We start from the raw sequence: 25,176 nt of genomic DNA, 5'->3' as shown, positions 1-25,176 counted from the left end.
TGACAATGGCAAAAGGTCCAGGTCAGCTCTCACAGAGAACAGGCTGTAATGGTCAAAGGACTCAACCAAACCCTCCTTTGTCCTGGCCTGCAAGGATCAGGAAAGAACCGATTATTTGTACTTTCTGGAAGTGGCATAGTGATCTTAAAAATTCAATCTTTTATTGAGATTGCTATCTAATAACAGGGCAAATGGGAAGGGGTTAGCACCTCTTAAACTACAGCCTAGACCTACTGTGCAAATGGCACACCCCAGATCAGAGCTGAGGTTCACCTGTGCCTACACCAGAAAAGTTACTTCAGATAAGCCTAGGAGCTATCTCCTCTCAAGATAAATTTTTAGCTTATCTGTTCATTTATAAAAATAGTTTGTACTTGGTTTATATTTTTTCTAAACTTTCAGACATTCATTGACAATTGACCAGCTGGATACTTTACCGAGAGACTGAATTAGTAGTGAAATAGAATTAATATTAAAAAGGCTTTAGTGTAAAATGCTTTGCTTTGTCCTTGATGCTTAATACTCATATCTTTCAGCTCATCTACTTTATTTATTATACTTTCACCTTATCTTTCACATTTACTCTGACACACAGAAGTTCTTAGTTCAGAGAATATAGTACAATGCAAAGGGTTATGAACATAAAAAAAGCATTAGAGAAAATGTAAATGCTCAGATTTTTCTTGATATTTAATACTCATATCTCTTAATTCATCCACTGTATTTATTAGACCTCCATCTTATCCCTCACCATTGCTTTGACAGTAAAAACTTCTTGTTCATCGAGAGGTATGACTTTGTGCTGAGTACTGAATAGCACTCATGCTGCAATTCCTAAACTTAGGGGCTTGGAGCCGGAGAAACTGCTTCTGAGGGAAGAATCTGAGGATTTTGTGCTGTTACCAATGGCCTTTCAGCTGACTTTAGTTTTTAAGAGCTAATTTTCAAAGTTTTTTGATAATATATCTAAAGATACTTTACTGCTATTCTAAAACCAAGCTGAAACCAAAATCCCACTAATTTCCTGAGAAAGGTTCTCTAGAACTGAGACAGTTAATAATACATACTGCTACTCCTATGAAAAAGAAAAAGTAATGAAAATATAATAATTTGACTAAGACAAGGTGTTGAAATGTTGATAGAAATCTAACTTACATAATACAAAGACAAATGCAAAGGATCAAAATACCATATAATTTTGGAACCATTACAATATGCCTGAGTGATTCTTTATTAGGGAGTCTGAAAAAAGCATGTAATTTCATCTTCTGCAAAAGCTGTAATCTCTCTGCTGGGTGTGTTAAAAATGGCATTTCAACCTCCCCTGTGAAAGTCTTTGATTTTGTGAGTTTCTGTCAGGCTGGTCTCATTACTTTAATGCATTTTGTGTATATTGTAATAACATAAATGTTTTAATGCATTTCTTCTCAGATCAATCTGGACAGTTATCTTTGAATCACTCTTGTGTAACGATAGGTAAAGAAGTTATAATTGGATCAAGGGGAACTATTGGCAATGAAGAAGCATTTAAACTTTATTTTGTTCATTTCCCTGAAGAAGAACTTGCAGTAATAGGCTTCTGAAAACTACTCCTAGTTATATTTTTTACTTCTTGACTTTTAGAAAACACTTATGTGAGATAAATGAATTTGGAAATGAACATGAAGTGCAAGCTATAATGCATATCTCCCTCACAAATCACTTGCAAACCATTTTTATAAAATGCAATTAGCCATGTACAGTGATGGCAAGAGACATACTTTATAAAAACTGGAAGCCATCATACTCAACTTGTCAAGAAATAGCCTCCAGAGAGCATGGAGCTGCAGAAGAGAAACCTCACTGCTCTTTAAAGTGAGGCTGAATTCCTGGAATTATTAGAATGAGGACTTCTTTTTGACAGACAGCATCACCACACTTTGTACAAGATTTCTATCTCAATGTCATGGAATTGAATCTGATCAGAAAGGTAAAACTCTATGAGGTCTTGGGAAGCCTCAAAGCTGCAATTTTTCCTCATCAGAGTCTGATCCTCTCCACTGAGGTACCTAAAATATGTCACTGAGTACCAGAGCAGTTTTGGAAGCATGAGTTGGGTCTTGGAAACAACTCATCCAGCACAATGGCCATATCAGCAGCAAACCATTAGCACTATTTGGAAGCAAATATCACTATTATAAGGGTCTCTCCAATTTATATATACTGTTATGTATAGAGGTGATGACAACCTGACAATATTTAACCTTCTATCTTGAGCATATAATTGAAGGAATAATAATAAATTGCTGAATATAAGAAGGATATATTGAAATGCCATAATAACCACTCACATGCCATTTTACTGCCATGTGAAAACTCTACTTCTGTAAGCCTACTATCATTCTAATGAAGTAAATAGCTTATTCATTAGAGAAAAATAAAAGCTTGAAGCTTTTAGAGTTCAGCTGGGCATAATTTACTGATAGTAGCAAAAAAAAAAATAGAAAAAGGTCAAATTTTCTACTTAGGCAGAACCATCAGGCAATTACTTAGTGGTACATCAAACAATAACACCACCATTGTCTCCAGAAACAGAAAGGTTTACAAGTTTGTGTATATTACCTAACACCCTTAAATTGAGTTGAAGATGTGTGAAAACAGAGTTATGGGTTCGACCCTTGGTCATTTCAGAAGCCCCCTATTCCAATCACCACTACTTTCAGTGCTGTAATGGATTATTATCCAAATTGAATACTCGAGTCAGGGTTTAGACCACTGAATGCTTGTTGCTCACCCACACCAGGTTCCTTTTTCTGGTTTTTTGCCAATTATTTATGTAACCTCTTGAGTGCTCCCTGAAAGGTTCTTGGACAAATGTTGATCAATAACCATAAAAGGATTTTAAAAGAGATAACTTGATACTAGCACTGTCTCAGAGGTGGCAGAGAAAGACAACACACACCAAGCCCAGTGCTCAACCTGATCTAACCATAGTAATTAGGCACTTCAGCTGTGAGCCTCCTACACGTGGCCTCTTGCTCAGTAGGGACGAGTTTAGCCTTTGGCTTAACCTCTGGCTAAAACCAATCTGAAAGAGCAGACATGTCATCTGCCTGAGCACTGTCATTTAATTCCACAGATTCATATTTCCTATCATTAGGGATATGCTGTATCATTTACAGGAAGTATCACTTGCTGAATCTCTGTTGTTCTGACTTCAAGAGTTTTCTGATGTTGCCAAAGAAGTCTTTCTTTGCCTGGAGGCTGGCAATGGGTTATCAAACATGGTCTTTTGGATCCACTATTTAGCTCTGATGATTTGGCCACTTACACCATTTATTAGGACAAGGAACTGGGTTTTGCTTCACTTGAAAATTGGTTTATCTAATCCAAAAGTTGTACTGTGGGCTCAAATGGACTCCTGTCCAGTTTGGTTGAGCTGAATGTACCAATCCTAATTGTGAAAGATTTTTAGGAGATACCTGTGGAGCAAAGAAGAAGAAAGCTATCAGAAACCATAATTCAGTGTCAATGAGACAAAATCTAAAGAAAATTTTACTCTGAGGCATTTTTTGTTGTTGTAAAATACAAGATATCAGGCTTGCAATGGCAAGACTCAGACTCAGCCCAGTGTTTAAACTTCCAGGATAGTTTAGGAGATGCATAAGTACAGGCAGATGCACAGGGAATCAGGTACCTTTAATACACAACTTAAGCAGCAGAGCTGGTCAGCAGAAAATTATATTAAAAACTAGGTTAAAGATTTTTTTTTTTAATTTTAGAAAAAAAGGGTGGGGGGGGGGGGAAAGAAGGGAGCTAAAGGCACGGTCTGCTTCTTATCTCTTTATTTAAGACTAGAGTGCCAGGTAAAAACTCTAGAAATTATCTGTGTCAGATTTGCAAAGGCATCTGGTCAGCTGCAATGCAGGAAGCAGCTCTGTGCAAGGTGCTCAGAGCTGGGCGAGAGTGATTGACTCATCCACATCTACTGGGGCCAATACCTGAGCTATTGGGGGCCTTTCTAAAGCACCTTTTCCAAATTACCATGTATTTATGCATCTTGCCAATTTTTGACTCTGAACTGCCTAAAACTTTTGAAAATGGAAGCCAGCTCCTAAAATATTAAGCATCCTTGAGTGAGCAAAGTTTTGCTTCCCTATTCCTAAACACAAAGTACTGATGGATTTGCCTTTGTAGTGTGGCCACTACATCCATAGGTTCCCTGCCCAAAACAAAACTAAAGTTACTGCTAGTAAAGATGCTTTTTCTGCGTATAGTTATCTTTATCTTATAGTTAGCCAAGATTATGACTCCTTTATGTATGTGCTTTTATTTGTACAGCTGCTGGCATAGCAGGGAATCTGTGGACACTGCTGGTTTGTTGGTACATGTTCATGTACATTGTACCAATTTCATGTTCGTGTAGCAATCCACAGGGGAGAACATAATGGTTTTGGAGTTACATCATTTCTCTCTTCCATTTCTGATATGAATTGAAGGAAATTCATTGGAGAGAAACTGGGCTCAGAGCAATAAGTTATGGATCAGCAGAGCCAAGGGCCTAAAAGCAGCAGATCAAACTGGGGAGAGTAGCCCATATAGAAGTGTTTATTTTCTTTTCTCAGCTAGAGTATTTCCTGGATCTCCCTGGGTGGCAGAGATGCTGGAGGTGAAGAGGAACAGGAGAAAGACCGTAGCAGATCACTTAAACTGTCCATGAAACTGTGGTCTTAGCTTTTGCTGAGTGTTTAAAAGGCAAAGATGTGATTGAACATGGAAAGAGGAAACATCAGAGATTCTCTGTGTGCACTTCCACAAGAAAGTGGATATGTATATAGGTAAGATAATTTCTTTTTAAGGTTTGCATCAATTAATAAAAGGAGCACCCCAGGTTCTATCAGCTTGCTTGGCAAAACATTTCTCCTTTTGCCATGGATTAAACTGTATCTTTACACACCTAGGGAATTTTTTCATTTTGCCATATTTCACAAATGGTTTAAGAGTAAGCAAACATTACTATCCTTGCAGAATAAAGATTGTAATTACAAGAAAATTTAAGAGTCCTACTTGACCTTTAAAAACTGCATGCTTAACAGACATATTTATGACTGCAGACACATTAAAATTTCTACACTTTGCTGGTATTTATGAAAAGTGTGATCACACAAAATCTTTTCCTTCTTTCTGCTCTAAATTGGGACAATGCTTAAGTATGTATGTGAGCATTGCACAGATATGAAAACTTTGCCTGGTTTCTTTTCAAGTGTTGATGTATTCTGCTACTAAAACATAAGCAACTAAGACTATTGATATGTAAGGCAGCTGTTAGTGCTAGTTGAAAGAGAAAGGTGGGAGCTTGAACATCAATTTTTCTAACTTTCTTAGCCAACAAACCTTCCTGTGGAGAATGTGGGGGAAAAAACCCATGTCAATTCCCAGAGTATTATCTCATTTAATACATGCTACTCCTTTTCCATATGAACAAATCACTTACACTGTCCCCTGGGACAAAGTCGTGGGCCTTGGCAAGGTCCAGTCCTTGGCAAACTGCAACACTCAAACCACAGAACTTTGGGGCACAGAACTGCACAGAGCAGTCACTCCTGTGAGTGTGTATTTTCAGTCTTCTCTTGGGAATAGAGAAGAATCTTTCTTCTTACTTTAAAATGCTGACATTGGCATAAATCCAGCATGAAAATTGCAGCACAAAAGGGAGATGTTTCATAAAGCTGTAAGTGATTGAAAACAGGGAATTACAATGCTAACTACTTTTCAATGTTAATTATAGAAGCTGCTACCAGGCATGTTCTATATATACTCACCCTCTTTTCTAGAAGTAAGAAGTGCACTCTCTGTGATCCTGTTATCATACTGAAACAGGAATTCTCATCATTTTGCATTGTAACTGTATTTTGATACAGAAATTTGTCCCACATATGGGGCATATACAATTTAACAGACCAGAAGAGGCTTTCTCTCTTCATGACTGTGTAACATATCTGAAGTAGTGTAAATATAGCAGTTTTTATTTATCTGACCACTTCTTAATAGCCAGAAGTGGAACTAGTTCTCTTTCTTGCACCACTTACCCACAACAGACCAAAGTTTGGGAATCTGCCCACATTTAAACTAACATTTTTCTGACCTTGGGGGCATTTCTTGAGCCCGGTTTTATATTTGGTATGGAGAGGAAGCTGAGTTCTTCACAACCACAAGGACCCAGCTGCAGAACAAGAATACCAGCACACAGAAGTGGTACCTCTGCTGGTGTCAGACCACAGGTAGGGCTCTGAATTAACTATCTAGAGTGAGTTTTCCTCTTTTTTTTGCAGCCTTGGGCAGTTAGTTCAAGTACAGTTTGTACATTCACTCAGGATGCACTGCTATGATCACATCAGGGTGTGCTGTGGTAACAAGGATGAGAGGGCAGCCTGTGGCCTTGACAATATAACTTCTTCATAATTCTAGAAGCCAGAATGGCTAGTTCATTCCATGAATTTCACAAATTGGGTAAATAATATTTTGTATGCTCTTGTTTTGTATTCATAAGTATTTGAGTATAAACATGGAAGAGTGGTTTTAGGAAAATGAAATTTTGATTGTATATTGGTAAGTCCAATTTAAAAAATATGAAAAAGAAATATTAAGCTTACAGCAGGACTTCATTCTCTAATCTTTAGCAAGACAGTCTGAGGTAAGTTATTTAGCAGCTATCTTATTTAGACTCTTAATGAAAACTCTGTATGTTGAGTACATTCTCATTTTTCCTTCTTCCTTCATACAATCCATTCAGTGTGATATATGTTGGCAGTAAATATCTTAATATCTTGCTACCAGTGGAAAAACTTACATAAGGGTGATTGATCTAAAAACTGATTACCATTTCAGCCTGAAGACATGTTCTTTTCCCTCCCCCCGTCATAAAAATCTTATCTTTCCTTGGAACACTAAGTGCAGTGACTCCCATTGAGTTGGAGAACCCTATTTGAAAAAGTCATAAGTAAATACGTGAACCCTTCTCACATTGCACTCTAAAAATGTCAAGAGATATTTCTGATCAGCCCATAATTGGTCTCTCACATATTTCCTATGTCAAGCATTTATAACTAGCATAAAGGTCTTTTGTAGACTATTTTTACCAGAAATAATATCACAGCTTTGAAGCGCAATAGCATAAAAACAAGATCTGGTTTTTACTCTATATTCTCATCTTACATAGCGCAGAGGGGGAAAAAATCAGTTTAAATTACTGTGATTTAATGAAAAGATATTGACACATACACAAAAAGTAAAAGTCAGCATGAATTATGTTCTTAAGCCTCTTTATAGATTTTTAAAGTTTTATTCTCAACATGTAACTTTTACTGGGAAAATGTTAACAGCAACACGCTCTGAGAAACCTGCAGCTCTGGGATGTTGGACACAATCCCCTGATTGGTATCAAAAATCTGACTAGAGATCAAAGCATGTGCATGTGCTCTAAGTTTAAATATCAGTTAAAAAAAAGGTTAATTGCTGTATCAGGCTTCTCGTGAGGTGGGAGGCTAAACCAGAGCTGAGCTAATTTTGTTTCATGAAGGGTTCACTTTTTAAGGGATTTATTAGAATGTTGTTCTCAGGTCACATATGAGAACAGTTTTCTGGTTAGACTTCCATAGCAGGTAATGATTTCTCAGACAGCTCCAAAATTCACTGCTTTGAACAAAGCAATGACTTTTTTTTTTCTTCACAGAAGTGATTAAATGTGACCTAAAATTATTAGAACCCCCAAAATGTGGCATTTTTGAAATGCCAGTGAAGGAATACACACACTGTATCATGGAGAACTTTCATGTTGTTTCCTTCTCCCCTTTCTAACTACTGTGCTTTTACATAAAGAATTTTGTGGTTTCCATTTCTAAAGGGAGTTAGTAGGGATGTATCTGATAGTATTTTCCAAGGAATTTTACTTTTTGAGCATTTCTCTATAGTCTTAAAACTGTGAACATCGTAGATTTATAGTTACTGTATACTACCAGAATAATCCCCAAAACCTATTTTAAATTAATGTCTGTTCTGATTTCTCCCTAATCAGATTTTTTTTTCTTTAACTTTAGGCTCTAGATCTATGAAGAAAAACATTAGCAATTGCTCCCTGGGGTTAACACAGTGCTTCAAAGAAGGAGCATTTAATTCCCATAAGTAGAGAGATGATCTAAAGAAATCCTATAAATGATGAGCTGAAAAGAAAGAAGCATTTAACGATGCAGAAATAACAGGTTTCATTGTTCTGGCACCAAGAAACTGTGCTGTGCAGTCTGGAGCTCCATCTCCTGGTGCTTGTCAAAGAACTAAAATAATTTCCAAGCGTCCCCTAATCTAAACACAGGCAAGTCAGTGCATGCAAGCCATATTGCAGGGGCAGTTGCAAGGTCCCAAACCCCACAGCAAACCCAGGTTTAGGTTTGTAACCCCTGTGGACGGGGAAACACAGCTTTGAAAATGCTTTTCCAGGTCTCCCTGGACTCACTGGAGCAGTTCACCAGCTCCTTCCCCATGGGCTGTGCTTACACAGAATTATGCTGCATTCAGTGAAGATCATGGGAATCTGTGCCCATCGTGTCACTCACAAGTTTTGGAGAGGGTGGAAACTGCAACTGTGCAGAACAATAAAAATTAAGCGCTCTAGTGTATTTCTTTATTTCTTTATTTGTGAGATGCTGGAGGAACTGTCATTTGCAGGTCAGAATATTGTCTAGTGAATAAATATCTGAATTTCTCAGTTAAACTTTTTATTTAAAGGCTTTTTAAAAATATATGTAAAAATATGTATCAATGTATAATTCTACATATCAATTTTACCAGAGCTGTCAAAACATGATTGCTACTTTACAAAATATCATGTGGCATGGGCAATACCATACAGGTAGGTGAGCCAAACATACAATAAACAAGCGAATGTAATACAGGAGGGAATAAATGGGTCAAGGATACGATGTCAGTTGGAACAATGTCACAATGGGAGGTTAAGTTAATGAATTTTGTCTATGCATCAGCCACAAAAGCATCCTTAACAGGAAAAACACCTCAAACCATTCATTTCAGAAATATTTCTGAATAAGAAAATTGACATTATTATGAGTATTGCTTATTTTATTAGAACCTTCTTCTGTCATCTGGCTGGTAAATGTACCCATTCTTGTTATACTTGTATTAATTTTTCTTCATGAATAGATTCAGATGTTAATATCTCATCCTTTCTTAAGAAGGATCATTATATAAATCACTTAGGATGTTTTTGCTTCTATTTAAGTATTTACAAGTAAATAAGCTATTTTATTCAGCCAACCAAAAATACTGTAACTAAAATACATTGCTACTGCTGTATGGTAGCTGGATCATTAATTTAATACAATGGCTTCATTTTATCAGCAAGCCAAGTCAATCCAATAGTAAAGTTCACAACTCATCTATTTTTGTTTTATTTCTTCATCATTTGCAGGCTTACAGGACCACACGGAAAGCTAAATCTCTTCAAGAGAAGACTCTTATGAGAGAAACAGAATATACAATGTGGGATGGAGGTTTCTTTGGGAATGAGTGGTAGCTGTGAGCTGCATTTAGTTCAAGTACCTGTCACTTGTGCGCTGCTGACCAAGTGTACATCGCCCTCCCCATTTCATTTGCTATCACAAATTATTGAATCCAAGTCCTGCTTCATTATCTCTGTGTAAAAAGGTATTAATATTACCAATTTAAGCCAGTTTACTCCAGATTTATCCCACTGTGAGAGCAGACTTTAACCTGTAAGTTGGTATATCTATAACCAGCTGCTCAGTAAAGTAAGGTGCACCCATTTCTCTTTCAGAAGCTACTCTTAAATTTCATTGACTTAATAACACATATGTTAAACATATAGAGGAAAGAATAAATATTAAGGGGAATATGAAGGGAAAATAATAAAAACATGAACAAATATTATTAAAGAGCTTTTGAAATATTTTTTTAGAGTGAGAGTAGCATATGCTTGTATCTACTCTGAAGTTTAATCACATGTAGTGTTGATCTTAAAAAGACAGATAAGAATTGATTTGGGATTATGAACTGCCTTTCTTGTGAATCATTATACAGCACATTCCAGTAATATATGTCCATCTTCCCACAGGGAGCAGAAAATACTCAAAATCACTGGCATTATGTGTGGCAATTCTCTCAGAAACTATCATTGCTACTCAAGTTATTGCTGATTCTTATTACAAGGCACATGCCTGATCAATAGCAAGCTTTTATTAGTTCCTTTACCAACCTTTCAACATATTAGACATGACTGATGTTGTAACTTAAAACTTGTCAGGAACAACGCAGAAAATATTCAAAGCATTGGTTTAAGCATTTGGGAAAGTTCAAGTAGCTGTGCTTTTCTGTTATTTTCTTGCAGCAGTCTGATAATACTTTAATGAACTCTGGCCTTAAGCTCTGACTGACAACACACCAAAACATAATAATTCTTGAGGGTGAGCTTGCAATTCCACCCTAGTATTTCTGCAGGCATTTGTCTCTGTGGCTTTGCATGGATCACATTCAGTATTCACAGCTGCAGGTGACAGAGCAGGATGGTTGATGTCCATCAAGTTAGTTACACAACCTGTAATGATTTTCTCATGTGATGGTATAATAACAATTTATTATTATTTTCATTAATTAATTACTGCACAGCCTATATTATTTTGCCTGTCGGTGCAGCTATGAGAGAAATCCAAGAGGTTTCAGATTTCCAGCTGAGATTTCCTACAGGAATGCAATCAGCTGGATGTGAAGGTAATTAGGCCTGTATCCTAAAAATGAGAGCAGAGGGCTGGCTCTCTGTTCTTATTGAAGGAGGCTCTGCTGTGTATACCTGGTTCCCAGCAAGGGTGTGCTGATTCTTACAGTGGTATCATGTGCTTACAGAGCCACAGAGATCATCACAAGCACTGCTTTTTAAAATAAGCTACTGCTCCAAAATACTAGAGCCAAAGCCCTTGTAGGTGTTTATGATTCTGGAACCTTGTTTCAATGCAAATACAACACCAAACTGAGCAATCCTGAATGAGACGATCGTTTTGCTAAACTTTCTCTAGGATGGATGAAAAAGCTTCTCATCATACAGGATCTCCTAAGTGCATTCTTTCTCCTAAAGTTTACTTCCCATATCAATGAAGATTTCCAGCTTCACATCACAAGGAATTTCAATAGCATGTTCTCATTTTCTGTCACATAATTGATGAAAATATTGACTGATATCTAATGCCAGGTCAACCTTTTCATTAATAATTCCTGTGCAACCTCATTATTCCTACTGTTTATGACTTACCATTAGCTTCCCATTAGCCAGAATCTTACCTTCCTTACTATCCTTGTGATGTTCTTCAGCTTAAACCACACAATCTCATGAGATGGATTAGTTTCATTAGTAGGACATAGAGAAATCAGGTCTATCATTTCCCCTAAACCCACAGACCAGTTCTTCTCACCAAAGAAAGGCAGTGGCATGTCTTACCACTACTGCCCTTGGTGAATCAATGGTGTACTCTGTTAATTATATTTCTGTGATTTTAATTAGTCATTCATTGAAACAGCTTTAAACCTATATGATATTGGGTAAGACTCAACTTGTATATCAGTACATCCACTAATGCTAAACAACTTCTAACCTTTCCTTCTTTTAGGTTCAAACTTCCAATGTCGGGCTTGGGGAGAATCAAGAATTTCCACTAACTATGCAGTTCACCTGCAGACTTAACAAAACAAGTTTGTGTTGTGGGTTTTCTTCTTGTTCCTGTTAAATTGGCCTTTTGAAGACTAAGGGCTTGTGAGCTTTGCATGTTAAAGGCTAAACTCTTGTTATAGTGAAACTGATTTTTTTAAGGCTTGAGGGAGTTTGAAGGTAAATTGAAAAGGAGCGCCATGGAGTCCTTGTGCAAGTCATTCACCTTGTAGAGCTCTAGGCTGAGAGCGCTCAAATGCCACTCTACTTAACAAGCTGAAAACCAACTCATTTAAATAACAAGCACAAACTCCACTTGGGATCCACACCGAGGCATTTGTGGATTGTGCGGCCTGAACTCCCAAACAACATTATTTGAAGAAAAAAAGGAGTAATTCCTTTTTTAAAGTGGTAATTCAGGGATCAAGTCTCAAAAGCATTTGAACATTTCAAGGACTATTGCTATACTAAATTGTTCTTAACTACAAGTATTAAAGTTTAAAAGGAACAGAATACTGTTTTCAAATTCAAATCATTAGCTTCATGTCTCACAAGGATAATAAATCTATGCATATTCTTGTCACTTTAGCAGAAAGTACAATATTTGTGCTTTAAAAATGGAAAGTTAATTCTTGCTAAAAAGTGATGGAGAAGATGTCTTGATGGCTCAGAAATGATACACAAGAACAAAACCTAAAATTCCTATATCCAGTACCGATCTAATAAAAATATTTTGCAGAGTTAACACTCATATTTCATGGACAAAAAATGCAACTTGAACCACTAAATAAAAAGATATCACATCTGGCCAGTGAAGTCCATTGGTTCAGATCTTTGCTAACTGGAATGCCAAGTGCTGCTATATATTTGTTCTATCATTATAACTTTCTCAGGTCTTTTAAAATGCCATAGTTAGACTTCAGTAGAAGTGTTTGCAGCAGGTTTGGACACCTTCATATTTAAAAGGTTTGCCATTACTAAAAACCAATGCATTTTCAACAACATGAAAGAATATTTGCTAATGTTCACTTTGAATGAAAATATTTATCCATAAGACCATTTAACTTCCTGTTGAAAATTCAGGTATTTCACCTGATCACCATCAATTTTGAAGATTTTTAGTTCCCCCAAAAAAGGCAAGATGCTAATTTTTTCTTCTTTAAAATGAAGAAAAATACATGCCTTAGAAAGGTATCCTGTGGCGTCTAAGATGACAAATTTTACAAAAGTCTCTCTTTGAAGTCAGCTGAGTTCATAATTTTATTGGTTTTAACAGAATTTTTATTGATTCAAAAGTGATTTTAAAGTCCTTTTTTAGATCTGAATGTTATTCAAAAACTACTCAAAAACTAGATCATATTCAAGAGACAAAAAGTGAGCAAGATCTCCAGAAATATCTTAGTTCCTATGATGACTTTTAGAGTAGTTTTGTTAAATTGAAATGTCGTTAAGTTAGAACTAGGCACCTCCTTTTTAGCTGTTGTAAAATGATGAATGGTGCAAGAAATACATGCAGATGTAATGCAAGTGTGTGACTTAAAGCAGAAGCAATAGGTAGGAACTGAAATGTCTGTTTTCAAACTCCGATTCATCACAGTGTTATTTTTCTGTATTAGTTTTTTAAGATAGTTTTGAGACAAGTCCTACAATTCGTATACAATTAAAGTTCCCATTCAGGCAATGGGAACTTTGCCCACTTCCAGGAGTACAAGCTGCAGCACTTGGCCCTAAGAATTTAATATAGCTATAATGACTCATTATTGAATGTTTAGTTTAATAACAACTGCTTATTAAGTGTATTAATCTCAGCCAATGAAAGCAAAATCGTTTAGTGAAAAGCTGTTTTTCTTTACATTAGTGTGCAATTATTTAACTGAAAGTTTCAAAGAGACACATCTAATTACAGTGCTGCTTTAGAAGTATTTAAGCATCAGTTACTAAAATATAGTTTGAAATATGCTTATGGACCTCCTGTAGAGTTGTTAAAAAGCAAAATTCTGGTTTCAGATTATTACTTACAATAGGTTTCCTTTCAATACTTACAATTTCTTACAAAATCTGCTTAATGTACAGGATTGAACTGTCTCCTGTAAAACAGAACAAGAAGGTGCAAGAACTTCTGTGTGTGCAGAATGTGTATGTCTGTGGTCAGGCTGAGATTACTGACTGAAGATCAAAATTAGTGATACACATTTACAATTAAGAATCCCTTTGCTGAATTGGCATTTATGGGGAAAGCATATAGTATCTATCTAAAAGAAGTCTGCCAGTCAGTTCTCTGTAATTAGAGAAATAAAGAATTTATCTGCCACAAAACTAATTCTGCTTGCCATTTAACATCTTCAAATGTTTGTCCTCAAACTACACATACTTGCCTGTAAGAAAATAATGAAATTATCTTGATTGTTTGCTGTTGTTTTAGTCACCTGGGTTTTTTTAGAGATATTTGTTCCTCCATCATTTATTTCCAGCAGTTTATGGATGACAGATAAGCAATGCGTATCTCTCCTCAGGAGTCCCTGCCAAGCTCTGTACGCCTGGCAAGTATGAAAAGAACAGAAAAGGTATCTTTGGTGAGTAATGTAGCATGTCAAAAGTCTACTAAAATTCTGGTTGGTCAAAGACAGATAAGATATTTGGATAAAAGGAGGCAGAGCCCTGAACAGGCATATGGATGATAAGAGCCAGGTACTTTTCCAGCAACTTTATCCTGCAAAGAAAGGGTGATGCGATAGAGGTGCTCATCTGCTGAACCTGAGCAGAGACAGTAGGAGTCTGACAGTTCCCAGCCTCTGAAAAAATTCTCTGCCCTATGGCTTAGACACATAATAACTGTCCTTGCTGAACTATTGAAGTACAGGTTTTCAGTCTTCCACACATGTAAGACATGAACTGTGCCATGCTGTGCCATGAAGGCTCCAGCCAGTCCTTGCCTGGGGCTGGAAAATTCCAGTGCTGGAGCAGCCAGCCCCAGGGAAGCTCCGTGCTCCTGCCATGGCTGTGGCTTGTGCAGGGGTGTGCAGGACTCCTGCTGTACTGGAGCTGGTGTGGTGGGAGCGGGTCCTGACCTTGGCATCTTTTATATCTTCAGGAAGAGGAATTTTCCTGCTTTGATGTCCCCTCCTGCAGACCCACTCTCCAACCCCTCCACACCCACTCAGGGTACTCATGGTCAAATGGGCTCACCCTCCCTTCCTTCCTTCCTTCCTTCCTTCCTTCCTTCCTTCCTTCCTTCCTTCCTTCCTTCCTTCCTTCCTTCCTTCCTTCCGAATTCCTTCCGAATTCCTTCCTTCCTTCCGAATTCTTTCCGAATTCCTTCCGAATTCCTTCCTTCCTTCCAAATTCCTTCCTTCCTTCCTTCCTTCCTTCCTTCCTTCCTTCCTTCCTTCCTTCCTTCCTTCCTTCCTTCCTTCTTCCGAATTCCTTCCTTCCTTCCTTCCTTCCTTCCTTCCTTCCTTCCTTCCTTCCTTCCTTCTTCCGAATTCCTTCCTTCCTTCCGAATTCCTTCCTTCCTTCCTTCCGAATTCCTTCCTTCCTTCCTTCCTTCCTTCCTTCCGAATTCCTTCCAAATTCCTTCCGAATTCCTTCCGAATTCCGAATTCCTTCCTTCCTTCCTTCCTTCCTTCCTTCCGAATTCCTTCCTTCTGAATTCCTTCCTTCCTTCCGAATTCCTTCCGAATTCCTTCCTTCCGAATTCCTTCCGAATTTCTTCCTTCCTTCCTTCCTTCCTTCCATTTCCCACTTGGTGTTAGTGTTACTGTTCTTTCTGATTCACACAGTAATCCTGTCACTTTGTTTTCTCCTCTGCTTTCTTTTCCTTATTTCTCCTGGGGAGATCTCTGTCCTCCTTGTTCAGGGCTCAGGTTGTGTAGCTGTGTGCCTCCAAGGTCAGTACATACTTGGGTTGCTCCAAATACAAACAGAAAAGTTGCAGACAAGGAAGGAATGCAGAAAAGCTGCAGGGTGGCTTGAGTACTTTCAGATGGAGTTAATTAGCCATAAACCTCCCTGGACTACTCAGCCCAGGGACAGGCTATTGGCTTGTTCTTTAAGAGCTCTTGTCATGCTGTCAGCTTTGTGTAAGTAATGACTAAACTGCAAAAGCTCTGAGATTGTTGCCTCTTTCACAAACTGTCTCCTTGATTCACTTTGCTCAATCCTCCATTTTTGCATCCTTTTGTTTTTCCCTACTGTAGCAGGATTGCATTTTGTCCTGTGTTTGTATTGCTCCACCAGAATCTGGGCATCAGGCTCTGACAAGTATCAGAGTTCATTAGTGGGGCTGTGGGTTGCTCCTTCTAAAGAGAAAAGCAGTGATGTGTCACAGCTCTCATTCTTTACTTTACCTGGACCACCACAGCTGCAGCAAGCCCCACCTGCACATGACAGGCACAATGCTCAGCTACACACACATGACATTTTGGACTTAGTTTCCCCAAGTAGAATAGTCATAATGCAAACACACAAAGGATTAAATATCACATGTGAAAATTTCAGGCTTAATTTTTCCAGTCAAATAATAGCACCACAGGAATGCAGGTCCTTTTCTGTGCAGGGGAGCTAATATAAAAGTGGTGACCAGTGCAGGAGGCTCTAACCTTCATTGTGTCCCAAAGGCCTTAGTGGCCTTAGCACAGAGATTCTGGATCCATCACTGGTCACCAGCACCAAAAGGAAAAAAAAAAAATCAATCTACCAGGTCTAAAGACTTTATAGCATCAGTTTAAAAGTAAACTTCCTTAACTTGTGATCTAATTGTAGAATTATAGGATTTCCAAACCTATAACTGTATCTCTAGGCCTGGAGAAGGCTTCTTTAAATATGAAACAAGAAGCAGGTTAAAAAAAACCCAGAACATATGATATTTAGTAATATCATTATAACACTTGCTTTCCCAGTAAATAATTATTAGCCTTCTGCTCAAGGTTGTTGGGGAAAGTGCAGTTGGTGTCAAGGCAGCTCCATGGCAGGTGTGCTTGAGAGCCAGCTGTCAGACTAGAACCACAGTTGCATTCTATTTTCTTCCTCCCAAAAGTATCTGGAGACGTGAATACTGTACTTCAAAAACTACCAGATGTTAGTTTGCAAGAGATGTGTCAAACATAGCCTGTAACATAGTGAAAATTCAGAATTATAGGTGCGTGCATTCCATGTTTCCTTTGCCAAAGTGGCTTTTCTGATTCCTCGCCTTTTGTCTCCTAGTTCTGCCTTCGGTACGAAAGGACTCAGAGAAGGGAATGGTAAGAGACTTTCAGTCTCCTATAAAAATCCTAACCTAATCACAGTGCTGGTGCCTCTTTAGACCCCTACTGCAGGATCGAAGGGGCTCTTAGAGGTGATTATGGGCAACTTCTCCACACGAAGAGCAGAGCAGCAGAAGGAGTCCTGGGCCCTGCTGTGAGACCTAAGCAGGCCTAGCACAGCTATCAGAGTCTCTGCATGGGAACCCAGCAGGGGAATGGCAACAGCTCTTAAACCCTCCACAGGACATTAGAGATGAGTACTAAAAAATACTAGAAAATCACACAGGAGTACTTAAATATTACTTGATCATTAACATAGTAATTACATCAGTGCTGCTCCAGCCTGATGCCATAATTTAGGAGATTTCAGCATTTTCATTATAATCAGTAGCAGTTATTTCCTGTGGTTCATTGCCCATAAAATGTTAACCATAGGAAAAAAAAAAGGAGACAGAGACTTTGCCATGATGGCAATTAACATCCACTGTGGTGCTTGTGCCTCCCTGAGCTGCAAATCACTCTGGTGGGTGCTTCATCAGGCTTCAGGGGGCCACACAAGGCACATTTGTTCCTAAAAGCTTTTAATAGAAGCTTTTAACTAAGATTTTTAATGGAACCTTTTCTGAGGAAGTAGGGCACTTTTCAAGTAGGCCTATGTCTATTTTTGTTTCTCTTTTTACCAGTATTTTAAAGACAAGGTTCTGTATTTACTGGGTTGTGTGGAACATGCAGTAGTGCTTCTACAATAATGGAGACTCAGCTCCTGTGCAGAACGTATTTCTTAAGAGGCTGTAATTTCTGACATAAGCATATAGAAAGTGAACTATCAAGCTCTGCTGCCATCAAAATGAAACTTCAAAAAAGTTATCTCATATGAATTTATGTAACAAGCTCTCACACATTTTGCAAATGGGAATGTAAATGATGGTTCCTATATACCAACCAGATTGCCTGATTAATTAATGCCTTACAAGGGAGAAAAGTTTTATGTTTAAAGCAAGACTGGGTGCCTACCTCAGTGCATTATTTTTTATGGTTTTGATCTGATCTGGGCAAAGAATTACATTCAATCAAATTGAACTGTTTGTATTGATCTGCATAGAAGACTGAGGGGAAAAAGATATATTGTCTTACTATAAGCTTTTTCCTGGTTTTATTTGCTTTACAAGAGAGCAATATTTTTCTGACCACAGATTGAGTGCAATGGCTCCGTAAAACTGCCCAGGAGGCTTCTGCAACACCATTAGAAATGCCTTGTCTCTGCTCAGAAGCTGCTGAGAAATACTTTTGAGGAAATGGGGTCCCCTGGAATATTATTCCTACAGCTGCCATGATGAACAAGCACTTGAAATTCACTTGAAATAATTCTGGGATGTAATGACTAACATAGGAGTGTAGTGAATTTCTCCCCTAAAACATTCCCTGCCATATGAGCGACTCGTTTTGAAATTAAATATCTTGGGGAATCACTTGAGATGAGAGAATTAACATTAGGATTATAATTGTTGAGTTTCAATGTCATGACACATCAGGGGTTTTTTCCCTTTTTCTCCATTATTTTTTTTCTTCTTCTTCCCTTTCTTGCTTTCTGGACTCCAGTTTTCCAGCTTGTCTTGAATTCATCTGTTAAGTGAAATTTACCCTCCAATCACTGAAGGGAGCTGTTGGACTCAACACAGATATGGGCTGTGGCATGCACGGAGATAATTTGGGAAGTAGCTGTGACTTAGGCTACAGCTCCTCCTATTTTCCCTTCACTTGCATGAGCTAGGGAAGAGGTGGGGTGCTAAGTGTGTTCTCTCACCTGTTCTCAGGGTGCAGCTGGCCCAGGCTGCCTTAGCAGACTGGGTTGCTTTGCCCTGCTTTGAAGAGGGTTTCAGTGGCTAGAAAAGATCATGTTAGCAAGAAAGGATAGGCCAAGCATGGAACTAATTCTGTCCTACTCTCCACAGAAAGCCCAAGCAGTGAGAATTCACAGACCGTTTATGCAACACCCTTTGCATAAGAGCAAAGGTGAACATTCTCGAGAATATGTAGGAATCTCCCCTCAAATTAATCCATGCCATCGAGCTGCTGTAACTGAGAAGGCTGTTTGTTCCCAACTGTTTAACTTTGCCACATTTTGTACCACCTGCAATGACACTTCATTACTGTGGAGTGACAGCAGCAGAACCACCATGCAGCTATCAGCAGGGAAGGAAATTAGTGATGTTATGATTAACAAAATAGCTTTGACTTAGCCAATGCTGGGAAGACAGCCTCCAAAGGAATCAAATACTGCAAGTATCAGGAATGAACTATTAGCACCACCCTGTGGTTCCCTTGCTCTGTTTCCTCCATATGTGGGTCAAAAGGGAATGGATGTGTCCAGACAAGTTCAAAAGAAAGAGCTTTGTTTCCTCCTGGATTTTGGCCTTTCCTGTTTCGTATGGCTGATACTAAAAACTTATCCTTCTGTCCTCGTGACATGAAAACGTCCAAAAAGATACTCAGAAAAGATAGGAGGTTTTGTGGGATTTGAGACAATAATGAATATGTTAATAATGCCAAGGTTGTGGGCTGGATCCTGGAATGGGCCATTCACTTAAGAGTTGGACTCCATGATCTTTGTGGGTCCCTTCCAACTCAGAATATTCTGGCATTCTATAACATCCTTGTCTGCAGACAACATTCTGCCCGGTCTTCTTCATGTGTGCAGCTCTTTAAGTTGTTCCCACAGGGCACTGCAGTCTGACAGCAAGCTTAAGGAAACACAACTGAAATCTAATCATGGTTCTGTCATAGCTTTTACAGATTTCCTCGTTCTTGTAATCTGACTCAGATAATTAACTGAAAAATGGGTTTAAGTGTGGAAGAAAACCTCTCCTGTGAAATTCAACATATGCAACAAGTCCTGTCATAATTAGAGTGGTTTGGTTGTGCAAAGCAGTACACAAATGCTATCCTTATTTTAGCAGAGTCTTCATTACGGTATCAAATTAAGAAAACAATTAGACTAGTTGCATATCCTTATGGTGTAATTTTCTGATACAGCCACCAGTGATGGAATTTCAGCTAAAATAATGGATTCATATGAAAACAATATATGCCATTCAGGGAGATATTTATGATGCATCAACAGGTGCAAGGCTATCTGTGCCTCCCCCTATACAGCTTATTAGTTGAAACAATCAACAAAATACAGACTGAGCTTCCATACTAGATACTTTTGTTAAAAAAGAGGAAAAGTCCCTGTATATATAGGTCGCTAAAGTAAATTCAAATGTTCTTTCATTTTCTTCTCTCATTAACAAGTCTTTCAAGGATTTGACTTACTTGTGTATGAAATTCTGTTGATTGTGGCTGCATTTCCCTACCTTTTCAGAAAATCAAAAAGTGATCATTGGACCAGCCAGCTTAGCAAACTGTCCTGAAAAAGGACATGTCACCAGAAAGTATTAAACAGTGAACAGCTGGGATCCCAGAATTTCCTATTCCTCACCATAAAGAAGAAGGGAATCTGTACCAAGTCATTTTTACAAAAGTTCAGGTTTCTAGAATTGCTTCCTTCACACACTTTGAATTACCTCTAATTTGTTTGAGTTCAAACAAATTTGTTTGAGTTCAAAAATTTGTTTGATTTAGATAACTTTTGGGGCTGTGTTGTGGGTTTTCTTCCCACAAGGAAAGAATGAGAAGGAGTCCGTGTAGGAGTCTGTCGAACTGAGTGATTAGTTTAATACTGCTGAGATTTTATTGTAATATTAATGATGTGTTACGGTGCCTAAGGTCCTGGATAAGCATAATTTATTATTTTTAATCTAAATAAGTAAATAAATACAAGAATCATAGGAGAAGATTCTCTTTTAATCTTATTTGTATTGTGGCATAACTACAGTCATAATAAAATTCAAATATTTTATACATTCTTCCCATTTAAGAACCTACACATATCAAAACTCTGATTTCACTCGAACACTAAGGAAAACATCAAGATGATGACATTTATCACCAAAGGGTGTGTTGCCACTCTACTAGTTTACTGTGAGAGTAAAGAAGGGATTCAGGACACCATATAGAAATGCGACTACCACTTTCCCTTGATTACAAGATACTGACTGATAGTTGAATCTTGTTTGTACAGCAAACCAGTTATGTATATCAAAACCAGTAATGTCCTCCTTATTTTTTTTACACATTTTAATCACTACATTGCTTCCTTCAAACAACTGCGTATCAGCTTTTAAAGTGTAGTAAAAAGCAATAATTTGCAGTTAATCTAGAAAAATACATCTAGAAAAATAAATCCAGCACAAGGTTTACATTTTCCCATATTTTCTAACCTTAAATTTGTGGAGAGAAAATTGCTGGTTTCTCGTTGCTATAAATTTTCTTTTTAATGTGAGTAGAAAACATCTGGCTGTTCAATGTAATCCATTTTATACATTTTGAAAACCTCATGGGCATTTTGAGTGCAGGTAAGTAAGTAACTGGTAATGCAGATGCCAAGCATGACCCTTTCTGTATTTGTCAGAAGCGTGGAAGTTGGGGATGTAATCTGATCCTTCATTATGACAGAAAAAGTATAGCAACTACTCAATCAGAAATAGTTTTACAATTAATTTCATCATAGAACTGGATGTATTAATATATTAATATCATATTAGTTATGTGTAGGAAAATAGCTTTTGTACACCCATTCCTAAGGCTTACTCAATTTAATGCCGTATCAAAACCAGCCATTCAAATCTGAGGGAAAAAAAATGGACATAAATACTTTAAAAGACACAATACTCTACTCCATGATGCCGTATTCTACACACAGCTTTTTCATCAAGTTCATTTCAGAGTGCCTCAGTATCTCCTTCAAGGAAAATTCCTGGAGAACCAGTGAGAGTTCTGGCCACTTAAAGGACAAAGAACTGAACAGACCTGAGCCACACACAGTTTTGTGTCATCTAAAGTTGGTCAGTTTAGTCGAATTGGTTCAAGAACCCCAGTGGAAATTTAGGCAGATCAAGTTGTCCTCTGGGCAGAAAAAAACATCACCTGTGTAAACTGGTCAAATTCCTGAGTTTAAGCAGGGTCTTTATCTCTCTGTTTTTCTCTCATTATTCTCACCTTTGGAGAATTTGGCTACTGTGAGTATTTCCCATCCTGTATAGCTACACCATGGATAAAGGATGAGGTGCTATAGGAGTATGCAGGGCTATAGAGCCCTAAGCTTGCATGTATACATTTCCTTACTGTATGATTCAGCTTCTTACAAAAACTCTTTCTTTAAAAAAAAGTGGTTTTTTCTCTATTCCCCCTCTTCTTCCCAGTTATGTGCTTAGTCATGGTCCCCCATTCTTGCCCTGTACACACAGTGCTGTGTCTACAGTGAGATAGGACTTCTGATTATGCCCAAATTTACATTTTCAGTAATTACTTCACACATCTATGCATGTGGTTATCTAGCTAGCTGAAACCCAGTTCTGATCGGGATTATTTTTCTTTCTCTGGCCTTAATGGAAAGATGCCAGGAAGCAGCTTTAGACTGACTTTCAGAAATGAGTCCATCTTATCAAGAATTAGTGTTCTGATGAATTTTGCCATCAAGGCCGCTGAAGTTTAAAGAATATGAGATGCTACAAGGCAGCCAGATAGCACATGTCAAGGGTAAAGATGGTGGGGGGCTCTTCTGGTCTGGTGTGATTTTCAGCAGGTACATAGTATTTTGAATGGAGGACTTTTTATCATTCAGATACGTCTGCATTGATTTCCTCTGGAGCTGAAAACAAAAGCAACAACCAAAATGTCAGTCAAGAGGTAATCAATTCCTCTGTTTGGGGAAGCCTGACTATAACCTTGAAAAAGTTTATTTTAGCACTGCTTAGATGGTGCCCTTTGATGAGTGCTACACACTGGATGGGAGCCTCAGCTTCAGTTTCAGGGTTTGGTGTTGCAAAAGCTCCCCCTCCCTTACCGTATTTGAATGACTCAAGTATTGCTGCACTCCAGGGAGAGGGTGAAATCTGAATCTTTTGAATTTTCCACTGGACCAAACACATTAGGGGAGTATGTTGGCTCCAGCAGCTGCAGGTGTTTGCACTTTCAGAGAGATGAGATTATTTCCTTCACAGAAAACAAGAAGAGTTCATCAAGCACTCCTGAATTAAACTGTAAGTCCAGCCCAAGCTCAGTGCTGCTGAAGGGTGGTAAGGAAACACCAGACTCTCTAGAGCAGATGGGCTTTCCTACCAGCTGGCTGACACCCACTCCAGGGAATGCTCAGCAGGCAGAAAAGCAGCTGAGGCACAATTCCCTTCAGCTTGTGCTCAGGGCCATGCTGTACCCTCAAGAGGCAAACAGCACTGACGGTGCCTGTCTATGTGTGGTTCAGAGTCACTCCATTCCTTTAGAGAAATGGAGATTTAAACGAATGACCTATTTCTCAGCATAATTAAGCCAAGCCCACCATACTCTCTGCTTTCCAAAAATATGACAGTGGGGTTTCCTAAATCAGAAATGCAGAAACGTGTGCAATCTCATGGTGGTAACTTCCGCTGTTATCCGTCCATCTGAGACTCCCAGACCCATCTCACATTTAGTGAGAAAAAACAAAGAACCAATGCTTCACTTCGTTATCCTCTTCTCACCTAATTTTCTTTTAAATTTCATTTTCAAGTCTTTCTGCATTGCAGAGAAGTATGTGTCAACAGACCAGAATTAAAAAGGTGACAAACTGTGAAGAATTAAAACTTCTAATTTAACAGATGAGCAACTGCAAATAACAAAATCTCAGACAAACACAATTTTAATGAAAGGTGACATGCTGGAGACAGGAAGTTTTCCCCTCTCTCTTCATCATGTAACAACAAATTAGTTTAGGAAGTCATACAATAATGCTGTGAATGCAATAACAAATTCATATCCTGTGCTGTTAGTTTTGTTTGCTTGTTTGCTTTCTGAAACCATATATGACACTTCTTTCGTAATAGTATATTTTCTTCACACTAAATGTGTCAGCACTTGTTCATGTCTGGACTCACTCTCATTCTTATTACGATCAGGTACAGCTCTTACTCTTCACCTCCTCAGTGGAGCTTTACATTTCAGCTGCTGAGGGATGGGGGAGGCCTGACACTGCAGCATCCTTTCTGGAGTTTTCTAGCATCCTGTGATGTAGAAAACTGACTGGATACATGTTGGCCACTTGCTTTTAATGAAATTTTCCAGTGTGATAACATCAGAAGGAAAAGTAAACATGGATATAAATGAACGTACTGCACAAGAACGCTGCTTTACTGCTTTTAGTAGGGCTACATCTAGGCCAGTCACTAACCTGAGTGAGTCCCCTGAAGTCAAGCCAAATCCATAACCAATAAAAAGTAACAAACCTTTGTAGAAGTTATTGAGTAGCTACACTGATTTATGTCAATTTGGGATTTTGGCCCAGTCAAATGTATTCTATCTATTTAACAGATGAATGCAGTACTCTGAGTACACCCAGCCGTGGTTTAAAAAGCCAGCAGAGTGTTAAAAACTCCTTTTAACGAAATATCGCTGCCTCCCTTACTCAGAGGGTGTAATTTAGATCAATGAGTTTTATAGGCAGTTCACCTGCAGTTGGTGAGCATCACTCAGCTGCCTCTCTGAGGATCACACTGGAGTAAGTTTTCAGATGTATGCATTTAACCTCAAGTAAGCACAAAGAGAAGCTGCATACCTTCAAATGACTTCTTAAAATAGTGGGTCTGCTACATAGCAGGTGGTCACCATGTGTAGTCTTAGGAAGGCCCTAAATTAGAATGCATTCTTATATTTAAGGTCATTGAAATAGGCCTTTATGTCCTACTGTGCTTGAAAGAATAAAGAATATCAAGGATTTTCTTAAATTATTATTATTACTATCATTATGTGAACTAAATAACAAAAAATTTTATCCAGATTCTATGAATGAGATTTCCAACCCAGTGCCTGGGAGTCTTCGAGGTAACTCCCCCAACAGTTCAAAACATGTATGGTATAAATTCCTCTAGATAACAGAGTACCCTAATTTTTACCTTTTCTCTACTCATGTACTTGAAAATAACTCTCTCCTTTATTTCCATACTCGTGGCAGGTGCCACAGTAAATCAACCAGTGGGAATCTCTTACATGCACCTCTGCCTTACTGGGTATTAATGAGGTTTACCATTTAACTTCCATTAGGGAATGGTTTCAAGACTTCAGCATATGGGACTTGCTGTTTAAACTGTTTACAAG

At 38.2% G+C, this 25,176-nt stretch overlaps 1 long non-coding RNA gene across 3 annotated transcripts in view; it reads left to right on the top strand.

Annotated features, from left to right (window-relative positions):
• The window catches only part of LOC104693745, a 109,422-nt gene extending 94,486 nt beyond the window's left edge, over window positions 1-14,936 (top strand). For 2 of the 3 annotated variants that reach the window (XR_752608.3, XR_002047341.2), the window contains 2 exons: window positions 4,605-4,817; window positions 9,461-14,936. This is a non-coding gene — a long non-coding RNA (uncharacterized LOC104693745). The remainder of the gene's footprint in view (window positions 1-4,604; window positions 4,818-9,460) is intronic. The other variant, XR_005602409.1, reaches the window with a different exon arrangement.
• Window positions 14,937-25,176: the final 10,240 nt, after the last annotated feature.

This window comes from Corvus cornix, chromosome 7 (genome assembly GCF_000738735.6).
Source record: "Corvus cornix cornix isolate S_Up_H32 chromosome 7, ASM73873v5, whole genome shotgun sequence".
NCBI lineage: Eukaryota > Metazoa > Chordata > Aves > Passeriformes > Corvidae > Corvus > Corvus cornix.
This window is presented reverse-complemented; position numbering and strand designations above follow the sequence as displayed.